Below are 10699 nucleotides of genomic sequence, written 5' to 3'. Positions count from 1 at the left end.
TGTTACGTTACACTGCAAGTTCAGAGTAAGGGTATGTTTTGCTGTAAACAGATCAGATGGAATTGGGCCTACGGACTTCCAAGTTGAGAAAAAAAGAAGCTAATTAAAATGATAAGAAAGCATTCACAGAGCAATAGATCTTGTCAATAAAGCCACAGAGGCATATCATTACGGTTCACTGCAGATGTTTCAGTGAGTCAAGAAAGTAACGTGATTCGCAAAAGTATTGATAGCCTTTGAAGTCTTCCACACTTTAAGTTCTCTTGGGAGTTCGTGATAAACCAACATGAGGTAGTGCATAAATGGAAAGTGCAAGAAAAGGACATGATTTTTTTTTTATTCTCAGTACTCCAAAGGAATGCTTTATATTATAAGGAGTGTTGATCTAAAGCAATGGGGTGAGGCTTAGGGGCTGAAAAAAAATGCACACCACACTTTTCAGACATTTTAGTTCCAAAAACATTTGAAGCCCCCAGTTCCTTTACCTTCTAATGCATATTAAACTACTTTGTAGTGGTCAGTCACATAAAATCTCAAAGTACATCAAAGTTTGAGGCCATCAAGGGAGAACATCTCAAAGGATAATGAATATTTTTGCAAAACAACATATGATCTGTAGCAACAGACTTACGGATTCAAGATTGCAACGTGTCCTTTTCATCCAGTCGAGAACATGTTTCTCCGAATTAGCGTTTGGTCACCTGACAAAACCCGCAAAAAGTGAGATAAACCTTTGTGAGTGTTGCCCCCTTTTACAACTGGAACACCTGCGCACCGAGCAAGTGACATGGGCGGCGTTTCAATGGGCCCGGTCAAATAAAAGTGTGCTCCCACTTTCCTGGCGGTGTTGCAGCTGGTACATATTTTGCCCCGGCCGGTCTGACACGAGAGGAGGTGAACTCGGAGGAAATAAAGCAGGAATGTGTAGTGGGTGCTGCGCAGCTGGTTGGTGAGCCCCGCTGGGTCGCAGGGAGCAAGTCGAGGCCAGCCACATGAGCCTCAGCTGATCCAAACACTCGCAGCCTTTCCAACCACCACGAACACACCGCTTTGGGCCGCCTCGCCTCCATGTCTGCCCCCCCTCTCCTTCGTACGCTTGTGAGGGCCAACGCAGGAAGTGTGCGAAAGAGACGGGCGCTGAATGATGATTGTAAAACACAGCGCTGGTGGAAAGGGCTTTTAATGGGTTGATGCTAATCAAAATAGACACGCTGTTAATCATTTTTAAGGCCGATAGCTCGTTTGCCCACCCAGCGAGTCGCACTCTCTTCCACCGAAATTAGCAATAATCATAAGGGTCAAGAAAGTTCTCCCAGTTCCCCAGCTAACAGCAAGTGTTAGCCATATGTTGAGAGGAGCTGGCGCTGAATGGGAAACTAATAAGGAGGTTACATTATTGCGTTCCAAGTCCAGTTTTTTTTTTTTTTCAGCAAAACGAGAACTTTTTATTTTCTTACTGTAACTGACTCAACAGCACTTAGGATCAACACAGCCAGATGTATTATGGTAACGACATGGCAAGCACTCAGATTTCACACTTATCAATCTTGCTCACAGTAGTGTCAAACCAGGAAGAAAGAAGAAAAGAAGAAAAAAAAGGGAAGAAGAAGCCTGTCCGTTCAAGATTTGCGAAGCAGATCTTGAACAGCGGATCTTATCAGGTGATTGGGAGAAAGTGGGAACATTTCCTCTTTGTCACAGCTTGATGAACGCAGGTGTTACGTAACAACCGGGCTGGATTCAGATCTGTTCACGTTTGATGACATCCAGGCAACGTTCAGTCTGGCCCAGACTTCTGTTGTTTGTTTGTTTTTTTTGTCCTTTGCTCTATTTTTTACAGTAAAAAACCAAGCCCAGGGCTAATTCACAGTGGATCTGTTCTTAGCCAGGTGAATGTCTGTCTTCCACACAGATTTCCATTGGGGTCTTTCTAAATCATGCTGGTGCACATGGAAGTGCACCAGTATTAGCCATACTGGTGCCATTACTGGTGGCAGTATATATTTCATATATATTTAAGAAATTATATATGGCTTAAATATATAATGTCAGATTCTTTTCATACCAAATCTGCTTTCTTTTCTAAAAAAAAAATAATAATAATTACAAATGACAAAATATGTTAAAAAGTGGCTGCAACTGTCTCAAAACTGGGGCAGAACTGTAATCATCAACCAGGACAATGATCCAATGATCAGCTATGGAACGGTCAATTTTAATGTCTGTGGCAAGACTTTAAAATTGCTTTTCTGTGCACTGGCCAAAATCTCAATTGCATATATTTGAACGTTTTTGTTTGTAATGGTGACAAAGAAGTGAACAAGTTCAAGGGCTAAGAATATTGGGTTCATTTAAAGGTCTACACATGTGTGTATTTCTGCTGGGAATATGCCAGGATTAAATGACCCACATCTCCTCATACACAGTGTTCTTTATATACACAGCTCTCTCCTGTCGTCTGTGCTTTGACTCCCTCAGGTGGCTGCTGGTGGTACTTCCTGCTGCGCTCTAAGAAAGGAAATTCTGATGCTTGTTTTATGTAACTGTTTTATGGTCACCTTACTATTTAAAATTGCCTTTTTCATGGAGAACTCAGGTAGGTTTCATTGTATTTAAACAGCAGGAGATTTTAAAACGACTAAAGATAAGATATTTCATCTGATGTAAGCTTGTCACTGTAAACCTATCAGGCATTTATGCAAATGAACATTGTCACTAGTTGCTTTCCATATTGTGTCGTAACATCATCCTATTGCATACTGTTCACTTGCACGTGACCTATCACAAGCACAAACCCCTCCAAGGAGACCCGCCCAGTTCTTAAAGGTAACATAGTTTTCATTTGCCAACAGGCTCTTCAGCATATAATTTGAATTACGAGAATATTAAATGTGCTATTTTCTCCCACAAATGCGATACATAGTTATTTATTTATAAGTTGTTGGGGGGGGGGAGGGGGGGTTTGTATGAGCTGAAAAAAAAGGTGTATTATTGGAAAAATAGCTAAGATTTAGGCTAGCAAAATTCACAAACTTCTTCAAATTGTAAGAAAATATTTTTATATTCAAAACAAACCTTTCTTCTTATGGAATATACATATGGAAATGGAAGAATATTCATGTTGCAGGCCTGTATCTTCATGGACTAGCCTCGCTGATTAAAAAAGTGTGCTAAAGTAAGTTAGCTAAACGTTTAGGCTAGCTAAATTCGCAGCCGGTTTAAACTGAATGTCTTGTCTTAATGTTTGACCAAAAAAATAAATAAATGAACAAAAAACTATTAAAATATTTTTAGATTTAACACAAGATTTTTACTACTAAAAATCTACTCTACTCTAATCCTGCTTCACGGCTCTGGGCTTTCTCTCTTTGATGTGAATTCCTCCGGATCCAGTGAAATTTTAAGCGGACCAATCAGTGAACAGACAGAGAGGTTGTGAATGATGGTGTCAATTAGAATTGTAGCCTACCTGGGCGTGCTGCAGTGGCGTAGGGGATAGCGCGACCCACGTTTGGAGGCCTTGAGTCCTCGATGCGGCCGTCGCGGGTTTGATTCCCGGACCCGACGATATTTATCGCACGTCTTGCCACCTCTTCTTCCCCCTTTCCTGTCAGCCTACTTTCAAATAAGGGATACTAGAGCCCACAAAAAGACCCCCTGGAGGGTAGAAAAAAATAATAATAATTGTAGCCTACCTGTACTTCTAGCAATGGCAGCGGAGTAAGGGAACAAAGCCATTCGGCCTGTGTTGGCCACGTTTCTAAATATTAAATTAGCATTCAATATTAATAGTTGTTTAAAGCACAGCCAATTTCTGGTTAGCAAATTTAAAACCTCAACAAACAGCCCACGCCTCCAAGAAGCAAGCGTTTCTTCACCACCGAGGGTCCAGACCCTCAGTACGAAGCGTAGTGTAGGACAAGGGGCCGGTTTTTACCAGGCCACTGCGGACTGAACCAGCTGAGACATTGTTCCCGGTTAAAGCATAAAGGTTGACATGTTGACACTGTACTCTGGTAGCCCTTTCACTCTGCTCTGTTATCAGCTGCTGCAACTGATAGAGCAGCTGTGTCACTTATAGCCATAAAAAGGCCTATTAAAATGTCATACCTGGGAAGTATGAGGTACATCTGGAGGTCATGTTACATACTCGCCAATATAGCATTAATAATTACGAAAAGAGCGCAACGTAGCAGAAAGACCCTAAAACATCCCACCTGTGTTCACGGGCCAAGGAACTAGGTTATTAATAGTTGCTATGATACTGACATTGTCTCTTCTTACTTTCTTTGTCAGAGCCTCCAGTGATTTAAGGCCCCATATAAACCCTACTGGGTCGGCCTTTTGGCCTCTTGTCTTGTCGTTATTGCTGTGGCGCTCGGGCCATGGTGTCTGGCTGCTCCAGCAAAGAAAGGAGCCCCAGCCGAGGTTTTCCCACGACGATGCTCATACTGCTTGGCAGGGCGGTGCATGAGGACCCCCCCATACCCCCGCCCTCCCCCTCCCCTGCAAGGTTCTACTACCCTCCGCTCCCTTCCCAGAGGCCTCTTCAGCCGACATCGTCCGCCTCACCACCCCCAGCCCCGTCGTTCCCCTTTCCCTCTCACCACCTTTTCTCCTTCGTCCTCCTCCGCCTTCTTTAAGTTCCTTAATGTCATGATCTGGCCCCCGTAAATTAGTGCGGGAGGGAGGCAGCGAGGGAGAAAAATGAGTCCTGTAAGATGAAACTGGTTTTCGGCGAGTATCAGCACACGACTCAGGGGAGACAAGAGAGAAGAAGCAGGCTGTAAATCCATTGGAGTCCACTGATAGCGCCTGTTTGCGCAGTCACCGCCGCTTCCTTTGATCAAATGGCTCGGGGAGCGGGGGGTCGTGTGGCGCTGCCGAAGGTCAGCTATATATTACACTCCTAAAAGTGATTACTGAAATTCTTAAGTGAAACCATTCTGCTGCCAGGGTGTGCTCTAATCCCCTGCAGCGTTGTCTGGGCCGGGGATGGGGCCTCTCCGAGGATCTGTGCACCCGGCGCTGATCCGTCCCCCCAACACCACCGCCCCGCTTTTTCCTCAACTTGTGTTTTTTATCATCAGGGCAGGCCTGAAAAGAGCCCCCACATGGAAACATGGCCTATCCAGTTGCAATATCAACTGCTGGGGCTCAGGGTGGAGGCAGACGGAGCAGAAGGTAGTGTGTCAGGAAACAGAAATGTGCACACACTTCAAAGGCAGGAGCAGCAAATTAAGGGTTAGGCATTGGACACGACAGTAAGTGGCCTTTACATCGGGAGCAGGGTAAACAATGTCTGGATTGTATTTCGGTTTTTTTTTTGGTTTTTTTTTCCCCTCTGCGTTGTAGCGCAGAGACCCCCCGGCTCTCCCTCTGCACTCTGACTGTGCTGTAGGTAGAGCTGGAGGTTTCTTTCATTCTTTCTAATCAGGAAACAACTTTCATCAATTTGAGCCAAGCTGCATTGCGTTTTGGATGTGTGTGTGTGTGTGTGTGTGTGTGTGTGTGTGTGTGTGTGTGTGTGTGCGTGTTCGCATATGTGCGTGTATGTGCGCGTGTGAGAGCAGTAGCGATTCTTGCATGAACCGTACTCTGCATGAGCCCCGCCCCTTTTCTGCCTTTTTGGCTTCACAATTACAATAAAGCTTTCAAAAATCTCAGGACAGATTTGTCAAGTTCAGCTTAGTGTTTTTAGATTTTGAACAGGAAATAATCAGATGTGCTCTCAACTCCTCAAAATATGTGAAATTGCCCTTTTAATTTAATGCAAAGTAGGAATCTTTAAATCCAATACAAACTTCACTTTTTATGGCAATGTAGGGCTAAATGTTTCAATGTACACAAGGTGTCTGTAGATTTAACAAATTTAAGACATTTTAACATAATTAATGAAATTTAACAAAAGTGTACAAAAGAAAATCACAGATTTCATTTAATATTATTCTCAAGCTTTTTAGCACAGAATAAATGCAGCGTTGTTCAGAAATGTGCTAGTGGCGAAGATGAACGTCGTCCAGCCAGCAGGCTGCAAAATTACACTTCACACATGATCGACGCTAAGAAGCTAGCTAAGTTAGTAACTGCTGCTAAATAGCCATAGCGGCTTCCACTGAGCGCAGCCGTTATGTTTGTAGATCACTCAAACGCCGACAGAAAAGTCCCATGGGAAAAAAGCTACCTATTTCAGATTAAATAGTCCTTCCACGACAAAATCTAAGCCCTGTGATTAACGTCTTTAAGGCCAACTTACAGTTTTTTTAAATGAGTTTAAGACATTTTAAGACTTTAATTTTAGCTGCATGAATGCAAGACGTTTTAAGAACCCACGTTCACAGTGGTATACGCTGCAACGAAACATCTTTTGGGCAGCAGCTGACATATTCTGGAATTTTTTTCAAAAGTTAGTGCTGCCCTCTATTGGAACGGCGCCCTGGTAGGTGAGCCACACAGCCCCTATCAAAAGTAGTAGCTTGTTCGTGTACGGGGATTGATTGAGTGTGTGTGTGTGTGTGTGTGTACCACTTGTGTGTGTAAATGAATGGAAAATCTGACACATATTTTCAGAATAAACATTTATGGGCATGTCTTAAAGCCTCTGTAAAAATGCTGCTATTTATGACCAGTAGCTAATCCCAACCACAACATCACACCGTATCAAATAAGTTTCGGCAACATATTAAACAGAAGTGCTGCTTTTAATGTGTGTATGTATGTGTGTGTGTGTGTGTGTGTTTTTTTTGCTGTAGCTGCACGGCAGCTGAGTCAGTCTGCCTGATCTAAATGATTATGTGAAGTCATGCTCTATGAAACTTTATACGCTTTTGCTGATCATTACCTAAGATTGCTTTGTGTTAACTTTGGCAGACTTGCTCTTAGGTCATGGATCAAAAAAACAAAACAAAGAAAAAAACCTCGGGGATGATGTGTTTCTCCTTATTTATTATTTGCACTGGGCTACCGAGTGGGGAAAAAACGAGGGTGGGAGGGTTGGTGCGAGAGTGGCACACCGGCACGTCTGGCTCGTCGATGCCAGGAATAACAGCGAGGAGGTTCCTCCTCCGCCTCATTAGGGTGTAGAAAACTGTTCCCAGGAGACACAACAGAATGCAACTGTGTTGAAAATGTTTCGCACTGCAGGATGCTTGCAGCTCAATCTTTATGTTTCCAGAATTTGTTTTGTTGTTGTTGGGGTGTTTTTCACTCCTTTGCATCAAAATGACAACGTAAAAAAGGTCTAACGGCTGCTAGCATGCAGGCGTCGAAAGTGGCTGAAGCTCTGAGGTAAAGCTGTCATAAATCCAAGTGAGAGAATTTAAGAGAACTTTATTGAGCATGGTATTCACCCGTGTTCAGAGGACGGAAACCAGAAACCGCGTACGAGCGTCCTGCAAGTGGCCATATTGAAATAATACTGAACCTACGTTGTATTGCAGTGGAAACCTGGTTTTGCATTACCTTATTGATTCAAAGAAGACTTTTACATTCTCCTGCAAGTTGTCCCTCCCCCCTAACAATCCAAAGTACAAATTGGCTAATCATTGGTATGTCACATGTTGTCACCTGCTACCAAGTGTTTTGCTGACAAAAAACCCCCTAAAAATTAAAATAACTATCAAATTTCATTAGGATCTATGTTTAAGAAAAAAAAAATGGTAGCCAAAAGTTAGCAGTCTTGTACGACGCCAGTCTTGTAGAAAGTTTCCAAAGTCGAAATGTTTTCTAAAAATTTTCCTAGATCTCAAAATTTCTGAGTTTTTTTCTCACAAATATTGACTTTTGAAACCCAGAATTTTCCCACTTTCCTCTAGAAAATCTCTGAGATTCATCTCAAAATTTTTGAGACTTTTCTGGCAAATTTTCAACTTTTCAAGCTCAGAAATGGTCTTGTTATTTTCTAGTATTTTTTTAATTTTTTTAGGTGAATTTCAAAATTCTGATTTTCTATTTGCAATCTGGAGTCCTTCTGCATGCAGTTTGCTCTCCAGCTTCCTGCTACAGTCTAAAAGCACAACCTTTAGGTTCCTTGGTTAAGTAACTATTAATTTCTGCCATTTGTTTCAGAACTGAAGGCAATGTAGGCAATTATTTTTCATCAGCTTTATTTATAATTTAATTTACTATGCGCAACAATCAAAAACTACTCAGAACTTAAATAGGTTTTCAATTATACTCTTTTTTTTTCTTCTTTTTTACTTTATTCTGGCTGGACCAAGGTGAAACGTTATAATGTATGTGATCAAAACTTTCTCAAGGGTCCACTAAAAATAGCCAGTTTTCATTTATATAAAACATGTATGAAACCTAACGTTTTACATCACCTGTTGTTTAGTTTTGTATTATTTTTTTTTAGCAATTCCCAGCAAGTTCCTAATCAGTAATGAACCCTAATGTTGGTCCATCACATCTGAACAAATCAGTTTTGGTTTTTTGGTTTCATCATGCCTCAGGATATATCTCCAAAAATTAAGGTCTTTCTCCCCCACTGAAAACTGCCATTAAATCCCTTCTTTTGTATTGATCATAAATTTTGCTGTCCAAAAATGACTGTGAGAAGTGAACGTTCATTTATGGCTACAATGAGGTCATTTTTCATCAATTTTTTTAATCCAGTCCCGTTGGTTCCGAGTCGGATTGGTCCATATTTCATCCAGAATGTGTTTATGAAATGATTTATAGCATTCATCTCACTCTATGTGCAGCAAACACGCTGTTGAGAACGTGATCTTTACTTGTTTTTCTTTTTTTATGTTAAAAACTGTTGATTCAGTGTGTCATTCCTGCAAGTCTAACCCTGCAAGCAGGTGCACCGTTATGCTATTTGGGGCAATGAGAGGATAACCTCATCATTTCCCAAAACTTCCTCACAATATGAGCGCGTTGCTACCATCTGTGTCCAACCGGCTCTGCCGTTTCTCCGCACTTGTACAGTACGGGAGGTGTTTATGATCTTTGGATGCCGGCGGTCTCACTAGAGACACGACCGTAGAGCTGCTTTAGGACTCGGCGCGCAAGGACCGCACATTTTGGCTCTTTCGCCTATTGACACAGCTGCTATCTCGCTGCAGTTTCAAGGGTGGGGGAACCAATGTCTGCACACTTCCCTACATGCAGACAAGCACGCGTGGAAACATCTGTAGCATGGCCTTTTTTTTTTTTTTCCTTTAAATGTCATCAAGTGCTCTGCGGACACAGGTTTACTTTTCTTTTTTTTATTTTTTTTAGGAAATCTTGCAAAAGCTATGAAGCTTTTCCAAATGATAGATTCCAATACGATGACAGAGCACATTTCCCCTGAAGGTTTTGAAAGATTTTCGCCAGTCTTCACCTTTCTCCCGAAGTCCAGATGCATGGAGAATCCAGGAGATTGTCGTCACACTGGGTGGAAATTAGTTCAGCTTCTTCAGCACCGCTTACGGCCTCTCGGCAACTTCCATCACCAGTTTCATTCTCATCCTTTCATCAATTCTGGAGAAATGTGGTATTCCTGTTGTTTCATACTTCCATCCATCCATCCATTGTCTATACACCCTTCGTCCCTAATGGGGTCGGGAGGGTTGCTGGTTTCTATCCCCAGCTAACGTTCCGGGCGAGAGGCAGGGTTCACCCTGGACAGGTCGCCAGGGTCTCCTACTTTCCCCCATTATTGGTAGCTTGTGTACCCTTCTAGCAACTAATAGACCTTTATAACCCTTATGGAAACTACGGCTTTGGCTGCAGGATGCGGAAAAGCAACTGGAACCAGGCCTTGAATTCAAGTTATTTTGTTTTTTTAAGACTGACGACAGGCGTAAACTCAAGAAATGTAAATATTGAAATTGATTCAAAAGGCGCTTCGACAACGTTTTTAGGTTAGTTTTTATATCGTTTTCCTCTTAAAAAAAAAAAAAAAGTTTTTCGTTATATGTACAGAGCTCTCTTTTACGTTACCTCACAGCACGTTTTGCGGTCTCTCGCAGTAATTTATGTCATTTCATCCGGCATCTTGAATACCGAACGTGTTTCTGCTACAATACGAGGTTTTGTAAAGTTTTACTGTGTATGTTAATATCTTCCTTAGTGAGATTTAGAAACACATTTTCACTGAGCCTTTTCACAGGTGTACGTATGTTCAATTTCAAATCAATACTTATCGCTGTATACCGTAGACTGTATATTATTTGTGTTCCATTTCACAGGTAAAATAGAATCTTTACTTAGAAAAGCATCAAATAAAACCAAAATAAAGCAATTAAGCATATATGATGCTGCTGTAAGCTACTGCAGACCATAAATGATTTATTTTAACTCTATGCCAAATAGACCAGGGATTATTTGATAAGTTATTGCGAGAGAACGCAATATTTATCGCAAGGGAATGCAATATCGTTGCCAGCTAACGAAAAAAAACAAAACCTTACATTTGAACAGAAATGTGTGCAATTTTGAAAGTTTTACACCATAAGTCAGAATTACATATGCCTTATGGTGTATCTGTTATTTTTAGGAGTTTACTGAAGTCAGGCTTATAATTGTTTTTACAGCAACTTGATGTAACAATGTTTACAGTACATCTGTGATTTTTAAGGTCATGTTCTGAAAACAGTTAACGGTTCTGTACTGTTAAAGTGACGGTCAACCAAACATTGTATCGTAGTGTCTCGTGCACTACAGCCAAATTTACCACAGTAACATTCTAGCAACTACCTCTTCGGGT

This window comes from Gambusia affinis, linkage group LG05, assembly GCF_019740435.1.
Source record: "Gambusia affinis linkage group LG05, SWU_Gaff_1.0, whole genome shotgun sequence".
In the NCBI taxonomy this organism is placed as follows: Eukaryota; Metazoa; Chordata; class Actinopteri; order Cyprinodontiformes; family Poeciliidae; genus Gambusia; species Gambusia affinis.
This window is presented reverse-complemented; position numbering follows the sequence as displayed.